The sequence below is a fragment of the Nerophis ophidion genome, linkage group LG28 (assembly GCF_033978795.1).
Source record: "Nerophis ophidion isolate RoL-2023_Sa linkage group LG28, RoL_Noph_v1.0, whole genome shotgun sequence".
Classification (NCBI taxonomy): domain Eukaryota; kingdom Metazoa; phylum Chordata; class Actinopteri; order Syngnathiformes; family Syngnathidae; genus Nerophis; species Nerophis ophidion.
Genome location: NC_084638.1, coordinates 16,476,682 through 16,489,841, shown reverse-complemented (window position 1 = coordinate 16,489,841; position 13,160 = coordinate 16,476,682). Strand labels below are relative to the sequence as shown.

Here is a 13,160-nt window from a genome sequence, read left to right as displayed (position 1 = left end):
CAGCACAAACTCCAAGGCTGGAGCCCACTCTAGCACCAGTTCCTAAGCTGGAGCCCACTCCGGTACCAGCACCACGACAGGTACCGGTGCCAGCTCCGTGCCGCCAAGCACCGGTGCCAGCTCCGCGCCGCCAAGCACCGACGACGGGGCTGGAGCCCACACCAGCGCCGACGACGGGGCTGGAGCCCACACCAGCGCCGACGACGGGGCTGGAGCCCACACCAGCGCCGACGACGGGGCTGGAGCCCACACCAGCGCCGACGACGGGGCTGGAGCCCACACCAGCGCCGACGACGGGGCTGGAGCCCACACCAGCACCACCGACGACTCCTGCGGCTCCCAGGCCGCCTCCGGCGGCTCCCAGGCCGCCTCCGACGACTCCTGCGGCTCCCAGGCCGCCTCCGACGACTCCTGCGGCTCCCAGGCCGCCGACGACGACTCCTGCGGCTCCCAGGCCGCCTCCGACGACTCCTGCGGCTCCCAGGCCGCCTCCGACGACTCCTGCGGCTGCAGCACCCGCATCATCCTCGCCAGCTGCACTCGGGCCTGCTTTGGCTGCAGTCCCCGCACCCTCGTCTGCCGCTTCCAAGCCTGCTGGGATTTCGGTGCTGAGGCGTCGTCCACCACGTCGACCACGGGCGTGGCCTCTGCGAGGTCATCCTCCTCGCCAGATACTCCCTCCTCCATGTCGGCCACGGATGTGGCCGTGCCCGGGTCGTCCGCCTCGCCGGGCACCTCATCCTGCGAGGCGGCCACTAATGTGGTCTTTTCGAGGTCGCCCGCCAAAACTTTTTCGGCAGCAGCGTTCCACCCGCCGCCGCCACATGATGTGTCCTCGGTGGATTCGGGGACATGCGATCTGGCGACCCTCCACCGTGGACTCCCTCCGCCCTCCCTTCGTTTGTGAATTTTCTGGTTTTGGGGAGGGGGTTCAAGTTTTTGTTTTGTTTTTTAAGACATCTGGTATCTGTCTTTTGTTGGGGGGGAATACTGTTGCGATCTGCTGCTCAGATCTTCACGTGTTTGTTTTTTCATTCTCTGTCTGACCCGTTTATTTCCTGTTTTTATCCATCACTATGGTTACACATCAGTCCACCTGCTAGTCTCGCCCCGCACACCTGCTAATAATTATCACCCTCCTATTTAAGCTCACCTTTTCTGTTCACTCATTCTCGGATCCTAATTTGCCCACGCGCATCAGTGACGACTCTCATCATTCGTATGTATTTTCTCGCTAGCTCTCACGCCAAGCCACTTTATTGTCTAGCTTTCATGCTAAATGTTTTGTTTACTCTTTTGTGTCCTCGTACCAAGTTTTAGTTTTCCTTGTTTTATCCTAGCTTTCACGCTAGCGTATTTTGTTTACTTTTTCTCTTTACACCAGTATTTTTGTTCATAGACTTTTGTTATTAAATAAATACCTTATATCTTACCTTTGCTGTGTTCTGCTTCGACGCATCCACGGGAAAACTACACCGGCATTACCATGCCGAAGAAGAGTCTTCACAAGATATGCATTATTCAATATTAAAAGTAAAACAAGAACTAGAGATAGTAGGAGTAGAAGTATGGAATAATAAAGAAAGATACAAAGTACTAAACTTCTATAATCCATGCAAGAAATTAGAAATTCACCAACTAGAAACAATAATGGAGCACTGGAGTGGCAATATTATTTGGTGTGGTGACTTTAATGCACATAGCACAATGTGGGGTGAAAGGGATGACTGGAATGGGGATACATTGGAAGCACTTTTGGAGGAAAAAGAACTGGTGTGTGTGAATGATGGGTCGGGAACAAGGTTAGATGTCGTCACGGGTAAAGAAACAGCAATAGATTTAACACTAGTGTCACAAGGGTTAGCAGGAAAGGTGGAGTGGGAAGTAAATAAATACAGCACAATGGGAAGTGATCACTATCCAATCGTCATTCACATAAACATAAATCATAGGACAGAAAGCACTAGGATAGAAGGAAGATGGAAGTATAATCATGGTGACTGGGAGAAATTTAGGGAATTTACCGACATAACTTTAAAGGAAGTAGATATAAATCAAGATATTGAACAATTAAATACAGATATTACAAAGTGCATAATAGAAGCAGACGAACAGAGCATACCAAGGAATAGTATAGGGAGAAGAAGGAAGATAGTGCCGTGGTGGACACAAGAGTGTACAGATGCAATACAAGAACGGAATAGAGCATTTAGAATATTGAGAAGAACACATAATTTCCAAGACATGATCCAATATAAAAGGCATCAAGCTAGAGTAAGGTATGTTATTAAAAAAACAAGAAAACACCATTGGAGAACTTTTTGTGAAACACTAAATAGAACTACTCCTTTAAGCCAGGTGTGGGGAATGATCAAGAGAATGTCAGGGCTCAGAAAAGAACATAAAAATCATGTGATGAAAGATGGAATGCGGAGTGTGGTAGGAAATAAAGAAAAAGCAGAACTTTTAGCAAAAACCTTTGTTAAAGTGCACAGTAATGATAATTTGAAAAATGTAGAAAAACAAAAGAGAGAAGAAACAATTAGTGTAAATATTGAGGAAATGAAGGAAGACAACGATAATAGTTTTATCAACACTATGGATATGACATTTTCTTTGGATGAAATGGTTCGAATTTTAAAAAAAGTTAAAAATACGACGACAGGGAAAGACCTGGTGAGTTATCAAATGATCAAAAATTTAGGTAGCATCGGCAAAGAAGTGGTCTTGAAATTATATAATAGGATATATGAAGAAGGAAAATTACCAGATGAGTGGAAAACAGCTGTAATAATTCCAATATGCAAGCCAGGGAAAGATCCGGAAGAGGCAGGAAATTATAGGCCGATTGCATTGACCTCAAATTTGGGCAAAGTAATGGAAAAAATGATTAATGAAAGATTAATCTATTATTTAGAGTCAAAAGAAATTATAAAAAACTACCAAAGTGGTTTTCGCAAAGCAAGAAGCACAAATGACCCAGCAGTGCAGCTGGAAGAGGAAATTAGAAAGGGACAAATAAATAAAGAAAGTATAATTGCGGTATTTTTTGACATAGAGAAAGCGTATGATATGTTGTGGAAACAGGGGTTGATGATGAAACTAAATAGGATTGGGATTAGAGGAAGAATGTACAGATGGATAAAAGACTTTTTAACAAGTAGAACATTATTAGTAAAGATAGAGAATGAATATAGTAGAGAATACAAAGTGGAAAATGGGACCCCACAAGGGAGTATAAAAAGTCCAGTACTATTTTCCATCATGATAAATGAAGTTTTTAGTGAAGTGGAAGGGTTAGTGGAGGTGGCATTGTTTGCTGATGATGGAGTGATGTGGAAGAGAGGTAGAAATACAAATTATATAGAAAAGAAGATTCAAAAAGCGGTAAATAATGTTCAAGACTGGGGGACAGCTTGGGGTTTAAGATTCTCTGTTGGAAAGACAAAAGTCATACATTTTACGAAGAGGAAAATACAAAACAAGCTCCAAATAAAACTCTATGGAGAAAACATAGAAGAGGTACAAGTATTTAAATATTTAGGAATATGGTTTGATAAAAATATTAACTGGTCAACCCACATCAGCAAGATAGTGGAGAAAAGTAAAAAGGTGTTAAATATAATGAGGGCTTTGAGGGGTAAAGATTGGGGGGCTGATAGGTTGACATTGAAAACAATATATATCACTTTAATTCGGTCTGTTATCGACTACGGATGCATTATTTATCGATCTGCTTCAAAAACTCTACTTGAGAAAATAGACCGGATCCAGTCGCAGGCGTTAAGATTATGTTGTGGAGCTACTAAATCTACTCCAGTGGCAGCATTACAAGTAGAAATGAATGAAAAACCTTTGGACATGAGGAGAGAGCAACTCTCAGCAGTTTATTGGGCAAACTTAAAAGGATCCAAGCAAGGACATCCAACCCGTCAAGTGCTAATAAATTGCCAAGAAAAAGGGAAGAAAAAAATGAATAGTTTTGGGTGGATAATAGGAGATATATGTAAAAAAACACAAATTGACAATATTAAAGTGAGCCCTACAGTACCAATTCCTGCAATACCACCGTGGATGTATGAAAACCCAAAGGTAGACATGCAGTTACTGAAGAATAGACATTTAAATAGTTACCAAATAGAACAACGGATTGAGGAAATGTTTTTTGATAATATTATGATATACACAGATGCATCAAAAACTATAAATAGTAAAGTAGGAGCTGCTGCAGTTATCCCACAGAGAAATATAGTGTTGAATAAAAGAATTAGTGATAAACTATCTGTTTTTACGGGGGAATTGGTAGCAATTTATATGGCAGTTAACTGGATAGAGGAAAACAAAGCTAGGAAAGTAGTCGTGTGCTCGGACTCCGGCAGTGCATTGACGAGCATAAAAAACATAACATCAGAAACAAGACTAGATATAGTTTATGAAATAGTTCAGGCAATCTACAGAATAAATAAAGCGGGAGGTGTGGTAACATTTCTCTGGGTTCCTGCTCATGTAGGAGTTGTGGGGAATGAATTAGCTGATAGATATGCGAAACAAACAAGCACTAAAACAGAAGTAAACATGGAGATTAAGCACAGGAACGAAGAAGTGAAGAACATAATTAAGATAGAACACAATAAAAAGTGGCAGGATAATTGGAAGAAGGAAACAAAAGGTAGAGAGTATTACAAAGTCCAGAGGAGAGTAGGTGTAATGAGAGGAGGGGGTAGATTTAGGAAGGAAGAAGACATTATTACTAGAATGAGATTAGGCCATACATATCTAAATAGTTCACTAAAATTGATAGGCAAACATACTACAGGGCTGTGTGATTTTTGCCACCAGATAGAAAATGTTGACCATGTCTTAATACAATGTAGGAAATATAATAGAGAAAGAGAAATACTGGAAAATAAGTTAGCAAAAGAAAATATTAGGTTAGAAGTGGGAGATATATTAGGATTGCATTCAGAAAACATAGGATATAAAGCAATATACACATATTTAAAAAACACTGGGTTAAGTAAAAGAATATAGAGTAGGGATCCACCTCGGTCCACACTCCATTACAGTAGGTGGCGGTAATGCACACCAGAAGGTTGCTTGCCAACCGCCATAAAAACAAAAGAAGAGAGAAGAGAGAGTTTCACTGGGACAATAGTGAGTGGTGCACACTTCCTTCGCCCGGCCACAGAACAAAAAAAAAAGTCCCATTTAAGAGTTGCTGGTGTGCCAATACGAAGAATATATTCCACTCCTCTCTTCTACGTGCGGCTTATGAGGTAATATAAATTATATATTTTTATGTTATTTATCTTATGTACCTGATATGTTGTTTGAAGCTAACGTGCTAGCGTTAGCCCGCTAGCAGGCCTTTGTAGCAAATGCTAGCCTGTTTTTTTTGAGTGTATCTTATATGTTCTCTGTGAGAATTATATTGACTTTTTTAATAATTTAATAGTTTTTTGTTGTATATTACAGTCACGCTTAACATCATTAAATAATTGTTACTAAAAAAGAACGAACGTATCGTAATTTAAGTCTGAACTAAGTCAAATGGTATAATAATAATAATAATAATTATACATTTTATTTGCAGAAGCGCTTTTCAGTCTACTCAAAGACGCTTTACATGATAAAAATACAATTATTAAAATTATTTTATTATTATTATGACAGCGTAATATAATTTATTACACATACATTGCATCTGTATGTGTCGGTCCTAACTTTATTCGCAATAAATACAAATGATGTTGTTTGCACGCACTTCTATTACCTTGATAACTTCAATCCATGTTTCTACCGCTTTTCCCTTTTGGGGTTGCGGGGGTGCTGGAGCCTATCTCAGCTGCATTCAGGCAGACATATCATGGAAATTAATTCAACTGATGCTTGTTATTACAAATACACCATTTGCACAATTACAAGCAAATAATGCTCATTCAGTTAGACAAAAATAAATATGGGCATAGTTTATCTTCAATTTCGAACCTTTAAAATTTCAAATTCAACCGAAAAAAAGAAGATAAAAACTAGCTAATTCCAATCGTTTTGAAAAAATAAAAAAAATGATTTATGGAACATCATTAGTAATTTTTCCTGGTTAAGATTAATTTTGGAATTGTGATGACATGTTTTAAATAGGTTAAAATCCAAACTGCATTTTGTTACAATATATAACAAATTGGACCAAACTATATTTCTAACAAAGACGGATCATTATTTCTTCTAGATTTTCCAGAACAAATATTTTAAAAGAAATTCAAATTACTTTGAAATAAGATTTAAATTTTATTGTAAAGATTTTCCAGATTTTGCCAGAATATTTTAAGTTTGAAGAAATTCTTCACAAATGTTCTTCGTGGAAAAAACAAAAGCTAAAGTGAAGAATTACATTAAAATGTATTTATTATTCTTTACAATAAAAAAAAGTACGTGAACATTGATTTAAATTGTCAGGAAAGAAGAGGAAGGAATTTAAAAGGTAAATGTGTTTAAAAATCCTAAAATCATTTTTAAGGTTGTTTTTTTTCTCTAAAATTGTCTTTCCCAAAGTTATAAGAAGCAAAGTAAAAAAAAAAAAAAAAGAATTTATTTAAACAAGTAAAGACCGAGTCTTTAAAATATTTTCTTGTATTTTCAAATTCTATTGGAGTTTTGTCCCTCTTAGAAATGTCGAGCAAAGCGAGACCAGCTTCCATCCATCCATTTTTCTATTGCTTATTCCCTATGGGGTCGCTGGTGCCTATCTCAGCTACAATTGGGCGGAAGGCGTTGTACACTCTGGACAAGTCGCCACCTCATCGCAGGGCCAACACAGATAGACAGACAACATTCACACTCACATTCACACACTAGGGCCAATTTAGTGTTGACGTGATGTTGCCAATCAATAAAATTTTAAAAATAGAGGCAGCTCACTGGTAAGTGCTTCTAGTTTTAGAACAGGCCAGCGGGCTACTCATGTGGTCCTTACGGGCTACCTGGTGCCCACGAGCACCGCGTTGGTGACCCCTGATATAGTATATATACACACACAGTCCCACTGGGTCATCATTGTCACCGATGTCCCACTGGGTGTGAGTTTTCCTTGCCCTTATGTGGGCCTACCGAGGATGTGGTAGTGGTTTGTGCAGCCCTTTGAGACACTAGTGATTTAGTGCTATATAAGTAAACATTGATTGATTGATTGATATGTATGCATACATACGAAGGTCCTGAGTAGTCCTGGGTTCAATCCCAGGCTCAGAATCTTTCTGTGTGGAGTTTGCATGTTCTCCCCGTGAATGCGTGGGTTCCCTCCGGGTACTCCGGCTTCCCCCCACCTCCCAAGACATGCACCTGGGGATAGGTTTATTGGCAACACTAAATTGGCCCTAGTGTGTTAATGTGAGTGTGAATGTCTTCTGTCTGTCTGTGTTGCCTATGTGATGAGCTGGCGACTTGTCCAGGGTGTACCTTGCCTTCCGCCCGATTGTAGCTGAGATAGGCACCAGTGCTCTACCGCTTATACCGCTTATTCCCTTTGGGAATAAGCGGTATAAGCGGTAGTAAATGGATGGATGGATGGATGGATGGATATATATATATATATATATGTATGTATATATATATATATATATATATACATATATATATATATATATATACATATGGCACTCAATAGCAGTATAAACAGTACAATATAGTCTTTGACACATTTCATTTAGTAACACTTGATACGTAAAATAAAGAAAATACGATATAATATGATACAATAAAAACAGCCGTCCATCCATTTTCTACCAATTGTCCCTTTCAGCATCGCAGCTGCACTCAGGTGGAACGCCACCTCATCACAGGGCCAACAAAGACTACATTGACACTTTTGGGACCCTTTAGTTTTGCCAAGCAACCTATCCCCAGGCACGTCTGTGGTGGTGGGAAGAAGCCGGAGTTCCCAGAGAGAAACAATAGAACATAATATATATTAATAACATAATATAGATTTCAGGGCAGTACGGTGGAAGAGGGGTTAGTGGGTCTGCCTCACAATACGAAGGTCCTGAGTAGTCCTGGGTTCAAACCTGGGCTCGGGATCTTTCTGTGTGGACTTTGCATGTTCTCCCGTGACTGCGTGGGTTCCCTCCAGGTACTCTGGCTTCCTCCCACCTCCAAAGACATGCACCTGGGGATAGGTTGATTGGCAACACTAAATGGGTCCTAGTGTGTGAATGTGAGTGTGAATGTTGTCTGTCTATCTGTGTTGGCCCTGCGATGAGGTGGCGACTTGTCCAGGGTGTACCCCTCCTCCCGCCTGATCATAGCTGAGATAGGCACCAGTGCACCCCGCGATCCCAAAGGGGAATAAGCCGTAGAAAATGGATGGATGGAATATAGATTCAACTACGTGAACTCACTTATTTAACTGTAATATACTTCTACAAATCTATTAACCCTGCAACTCTCGGCCGGTGTCCAGTCCGCATGGATGAGCGATGATGCGTGCAAGGAGGCCGAGGTGTCCAATACCTGCTCATTCAGCCAAGGCACCGTGAAGCTTGTCCGTCCCGGCGCTCATCGCCAGCTCCGCAGCCCTGTCTCTTCATCCGCATCTCCTCCAGTCTCCAAATGGACTCTGGTGTGGCAGAGACCCAGCAGCTGGTCTCTGGTAGGCAGATCCAGAAGTTCACAAAAAGCACCGCAGAAGTCACGAAAGTGCCACCCCTTGTCACACAGTCCCAAAGGGTCCTCAACCTAAAGGCAAAAAAAAAACCACATGAAAACAAGAGGGAAACAGCAGGAACAGAAAAGGATCACACAAGAGCACAGAGCTCCTGACACCAGCAGCCACTACAGCGGCGTCAACTTAATGAAATACTTTTATGTTTTAGTAATGTATGTATAAAAAATAATGTCTTATCTCGGAGTAAAAGGGAACAAGAATCCGAAAATGAACAAGGTGTGTCGCCACGATTTCAACCACTTTTATGCTTCTGTCGTTGTAATGAATGACGCACAGGGGCGCCACTAACTCCCATTAATTTATTTTTTAAATGTTGATATTTTTTAAACGAAGCTCTTACTGTAACTCAACAAAAAATTATTTGACATTTTCGAAATTCTGAAATAGATACAATATTATAAAATAGTAAAACATCGATTTATTTTCCATGGACACATCTTTCAGGTTTGTGTACAGATCTGTGCGGTTTCATGAAGAACACCATATTTTTAATAATGTTCCTTTTGTATGTAATGAATTATTAAGACATTGTTATTAAAATACAGATGACACAAAAGAACCATGGTAAGTAAGTGTGGCAAAACAAGTTGGCGGAAGTGACGTCGGGTACGCGCATGCGTGGACCGATCGGGTGATAAAGCAAGATGGCGTCTGACAGAGAAGTCCTAAACGCGGGCATTATATTTCTGTATTCTTACATATATGTTGTTTAATAGAGTACACACGGTTAATAATTGTTTGTAGCCGGATACATTAGTCTGAGCGCACTTTGACACTTCTCTTGTTTGATAGCTTCATTTAAGATAGCTTGCAGCTAGTTTGGCTGGCTAGTTAGCTTAGCTTGTTAGCTGCTAACAAAGAGACGCGGAAGTTATTTAAACATCGCTAAGTAGGGAACTAATGTGAGTGTAAAGTGTTGTGATTGTGTGAAAATGTGTGAAAGAAAGATGGCAAAGTATGAGGAGGAACTTTGGCCAACAAAAGATGAGAAGGAGCGATAACATCAACTACTGGATGTTTATTATAAGAAACATCATCAAGTTGTGTTACACAGAACAGGTTTGTTTAATTCTTTCTGTCACATCTTTACTAACTGTATACTTGATTATTAACACTATTCTGAAATATATTGCGTATAAGAAGTTTGGTTGTCTTGTGAGAATGATGTACATATATAGGTCTGGTACTTGCAACCGCGTGGTTGTCGTTGTTCTGTCGAATTTAACTACCCGTAAAAATTAGCTACCTAACACAGTCCATGTGCAGAATAAACTTTCCAGAGACTCGACCTTAACCCTGCTAAACATTTGAGAACATTGCTTTGAACTGGCTCTGTGTCAAGAAAGCAACACGATCCAATCAAATCTACCAGTATTTCCAAGAACGGGGTCATATATGCAAGCAACATTTTACCAGAAGCATCTTGTTTCATTTTAATTTATTTTTACGTGTTGTGAAGAAACCCTGAATTGCTCTGTCGTAAGAACATCAGACTTTCATTCTGACTTCCAGGATTCAAGTCCATAACTTGATTGACAGAATTTCCAGGCGCAGTCAAGGCGTTGAGGGGATCCGGTTTGGTGACTGCAGGATTAGGTTTCTGCATTTTGCAGAGGATGTGGTCCTGATGGCTTCATCTGGCCAGGATCTTCAGCTCTCTCTGGATCGGTTCGCAGCCGAATGTGAAGCGACTGGGATGAGAATCCGCACCTCCAAGTCAGAGTCCATGGTTCTCGCCCGGAAAAGGGTGGAGTGCCATCTCCGGGTTGGGGGGGAAACCCTGCCCCAAGTGGAGGAGTTCAAGTACCTCAGAGTCTTGTTCACGAGTGAGGGAAGAGTGGATCGTGAGATCGACAGGCGGATCAAATTGCGGACGCTGTATTGATCCATTGTGGTGAAGAAAGAGCTGAGCCTAAAGGCAAAGCTCTCAATTTACCGGTCGATCTACGTTCCCATCCTCACCTATGGTCATGAGCTTTGGGTTGTGACCGAAAGGACAACATCACGAGTACAAGCGGCCCAAATGAGTTTCTTCCGCCGGGTGGCGGGGCTCTTCCTTAGAGATAGGGTGAGAAGCTCTGTCATCCAGGGGGAGCTCAAAGTAAAGCCGCTGCTCCTCCACATGGAGAGGAGCCAGATGAGGTGGTTCGGGGATCTGCTCAGGATTTAGGGCACGTCCAAACGGTAGGAGGCCACGGGAAAGACCCAGGACACGTTGGGAAGACTGTCTCCCGGCTGGCCTGGGAACGCCTTGGGTTCCCCCGGGAAGACCTCGATGAAGTGACTGGGGAGAGGGAAGTCAAAAATAATCATCAAACAGCTTGAAGAAAGGGTAAAGTGCTATGACCCGGATTCAAACAAGCGTTGCTGCTCCCACAACACAGAGTATTAACCATTGCACAATTACAGCTGTTAACTATTCCCCCAAAAAAATAAAAAATGCATGTTGCAGTTAGTAGATATTTATTTTAAATGCAAAAAAAAAAATTCCTCAAGAAATGGCCCTGAATTTTGTTTCAGTTCAACTAATGAAAACCAACAAGCTAGCCAGGAGTTGAACTTGGAATCTTCTGAGCTGTAGTCAGACATATTATCCATTGCGCCACTAGTCCTAGAGAAAGGACTGTTTAACTGTAGTACAGCTTGTATATTGTACACATCTTACGCCAAAGGAACACACAGTTTACATTAGGCTTACTACCAAAACTTCTGTTGGACTTTAAAATCTAGTTATCTTCTATTTGTTGCCGCCTGGGCCTTTACCAGCTCTACCTTTTGCAACTAACCTCCACTAAAAATTGAAGCAAAATGCTTCTGGCAAAATTCTGGGGAGCATCCAAGTTGAATCTCTGTCTGGACTGGAGCCTGCAATGCCTCAGACTGGAAGTCTCTCCAGAGAGTGGCGAGGACAGCGGAAAAGATTATCAGGACTCCTCTTCCTCCTATCCAGAAGATCGCAAAAAGCCGCTGCCTGATCAGGGCTCAAAAAATCTCCAAAGACTCCGCCCACCCCAACCAAGGACTGTTTTCACTGCTGGTCTCTAGGAAGAGGCTCCGCAGCCTCCATAGCAGAGCCTCCAGGTTCTGTAACAGCTTCTTCCCTCAGGCCGTAAGACTCTTGAACGCATCATAATTAAATTATCCCCTCAACTCCCCCCAAAATGGATTAACTCGCTGGAACCCACTTCCAAAGACATGCACCTGGGGATAGGTTGATTGGCAACACTAAATTGACCCTAGTGTGTGAATGTGAGTGTGAATGTTGTCTGTCTATCTGTGTTGGCCCTGCGATGAGGTGGCGACTTGTCCAGGGTGTACCCCGCCTTCCGCCCGATTGTAGCTGAGATAGGCGCCAGCGCCCCCCGCGACCCCAAAAAGGGAATAAGCGGTAGGAAATGGATGGATGGATGGAATAAAAAAGAGAATATAAAATACATCCATAAACCTGGATGCATATGAAAAAGTGCAATGTATTTATCTGTACAGTAATCTATTTATTTATATCTGCACCTTATTGCTTTTTTTTATCCTGCACTACCAAGAGCTAATGCAACGAAATTTCGTTCTTATAAAGTTCAAATTTGAATGACAATAAAAAGGAAGTCAAAGTCTAGTCCAGTTAAGAGTTGGCAACTTCGGGAGAGGAGCTTCTTTTTCGGTAAAAACCTTCTTTGTTGATGACGATGTAAAACTGGCTTAAAGGTCTAAAATGAGCTTTGGATTCAAGCAATTGGCGAGCTTGAGCTTTGACAGTTCCCAGCTTGTCACTGAACATGCTGACTAATTCACCTTCATCTGAGATTGACAACATGGCTGTTCTCTCAGATGTTGGGCAAAACTGGACGAAGTGACTGGGGTACGACTGATCTACCCATTGTTAATGGGTAGGTCAGTCGGCAGAAAATCAGACTTTTAATCTGAGGGTCCAGGGTTCAAGTCCCTGTTCAGGCGACTGATACTAACCTCCTTACACTTCTCCAAAGACATCCCTTTACCCCACTGCAGCAGTCATTGTAACCTTTATTTCAACTGTATTTGTAGTTTTCAACAACGATTGTTTTTTCTCTATTTCATTTGAAAAACTGAAATCCGAAAACATCCCTCACATCCACTTTAGCTCTGGTGGGAGAGCGTTAAAATGTGATCTTCTGAAGGTTTAACCTCAATACCTTAAACATAAATTGTTAGACAGTGTATGTGTATGAAAGTTGTGGTTAATATTTTGCTGTAGGTGTGTTGGATGCACCCTCACATCACACTGAGCCCAGCTTTATTACTCTCAGTTTCAAGTTATACAGTCCAAAAAATACCCATAAGGCAACAAATTTGTGTTTGAAACTGCCCAATGTAAGGGTCAGTTAAAGACCAAACATTGGCTTAAGGAACGATACACTGTTAAACCACGTAACGGTTGTCCAAATTGAAAATGGAGGTAAGG

The 13,160-nt window shown here is 41.5% G+C and overlaps 1 protein-coding gene across 2 annotated transcripts in view; it reads right to left on the bottom strand.

Moving 5' to 3' along the window:
* LOC133545319 (zinc finger protein 664-like) overlaps positions 1–13,160 on the bottom strand; it is a 186,825-nt gene that overhangs the window by 86,105 nt on the left and 87,560 nt on the right. The window lies entirely within an intron of this gene.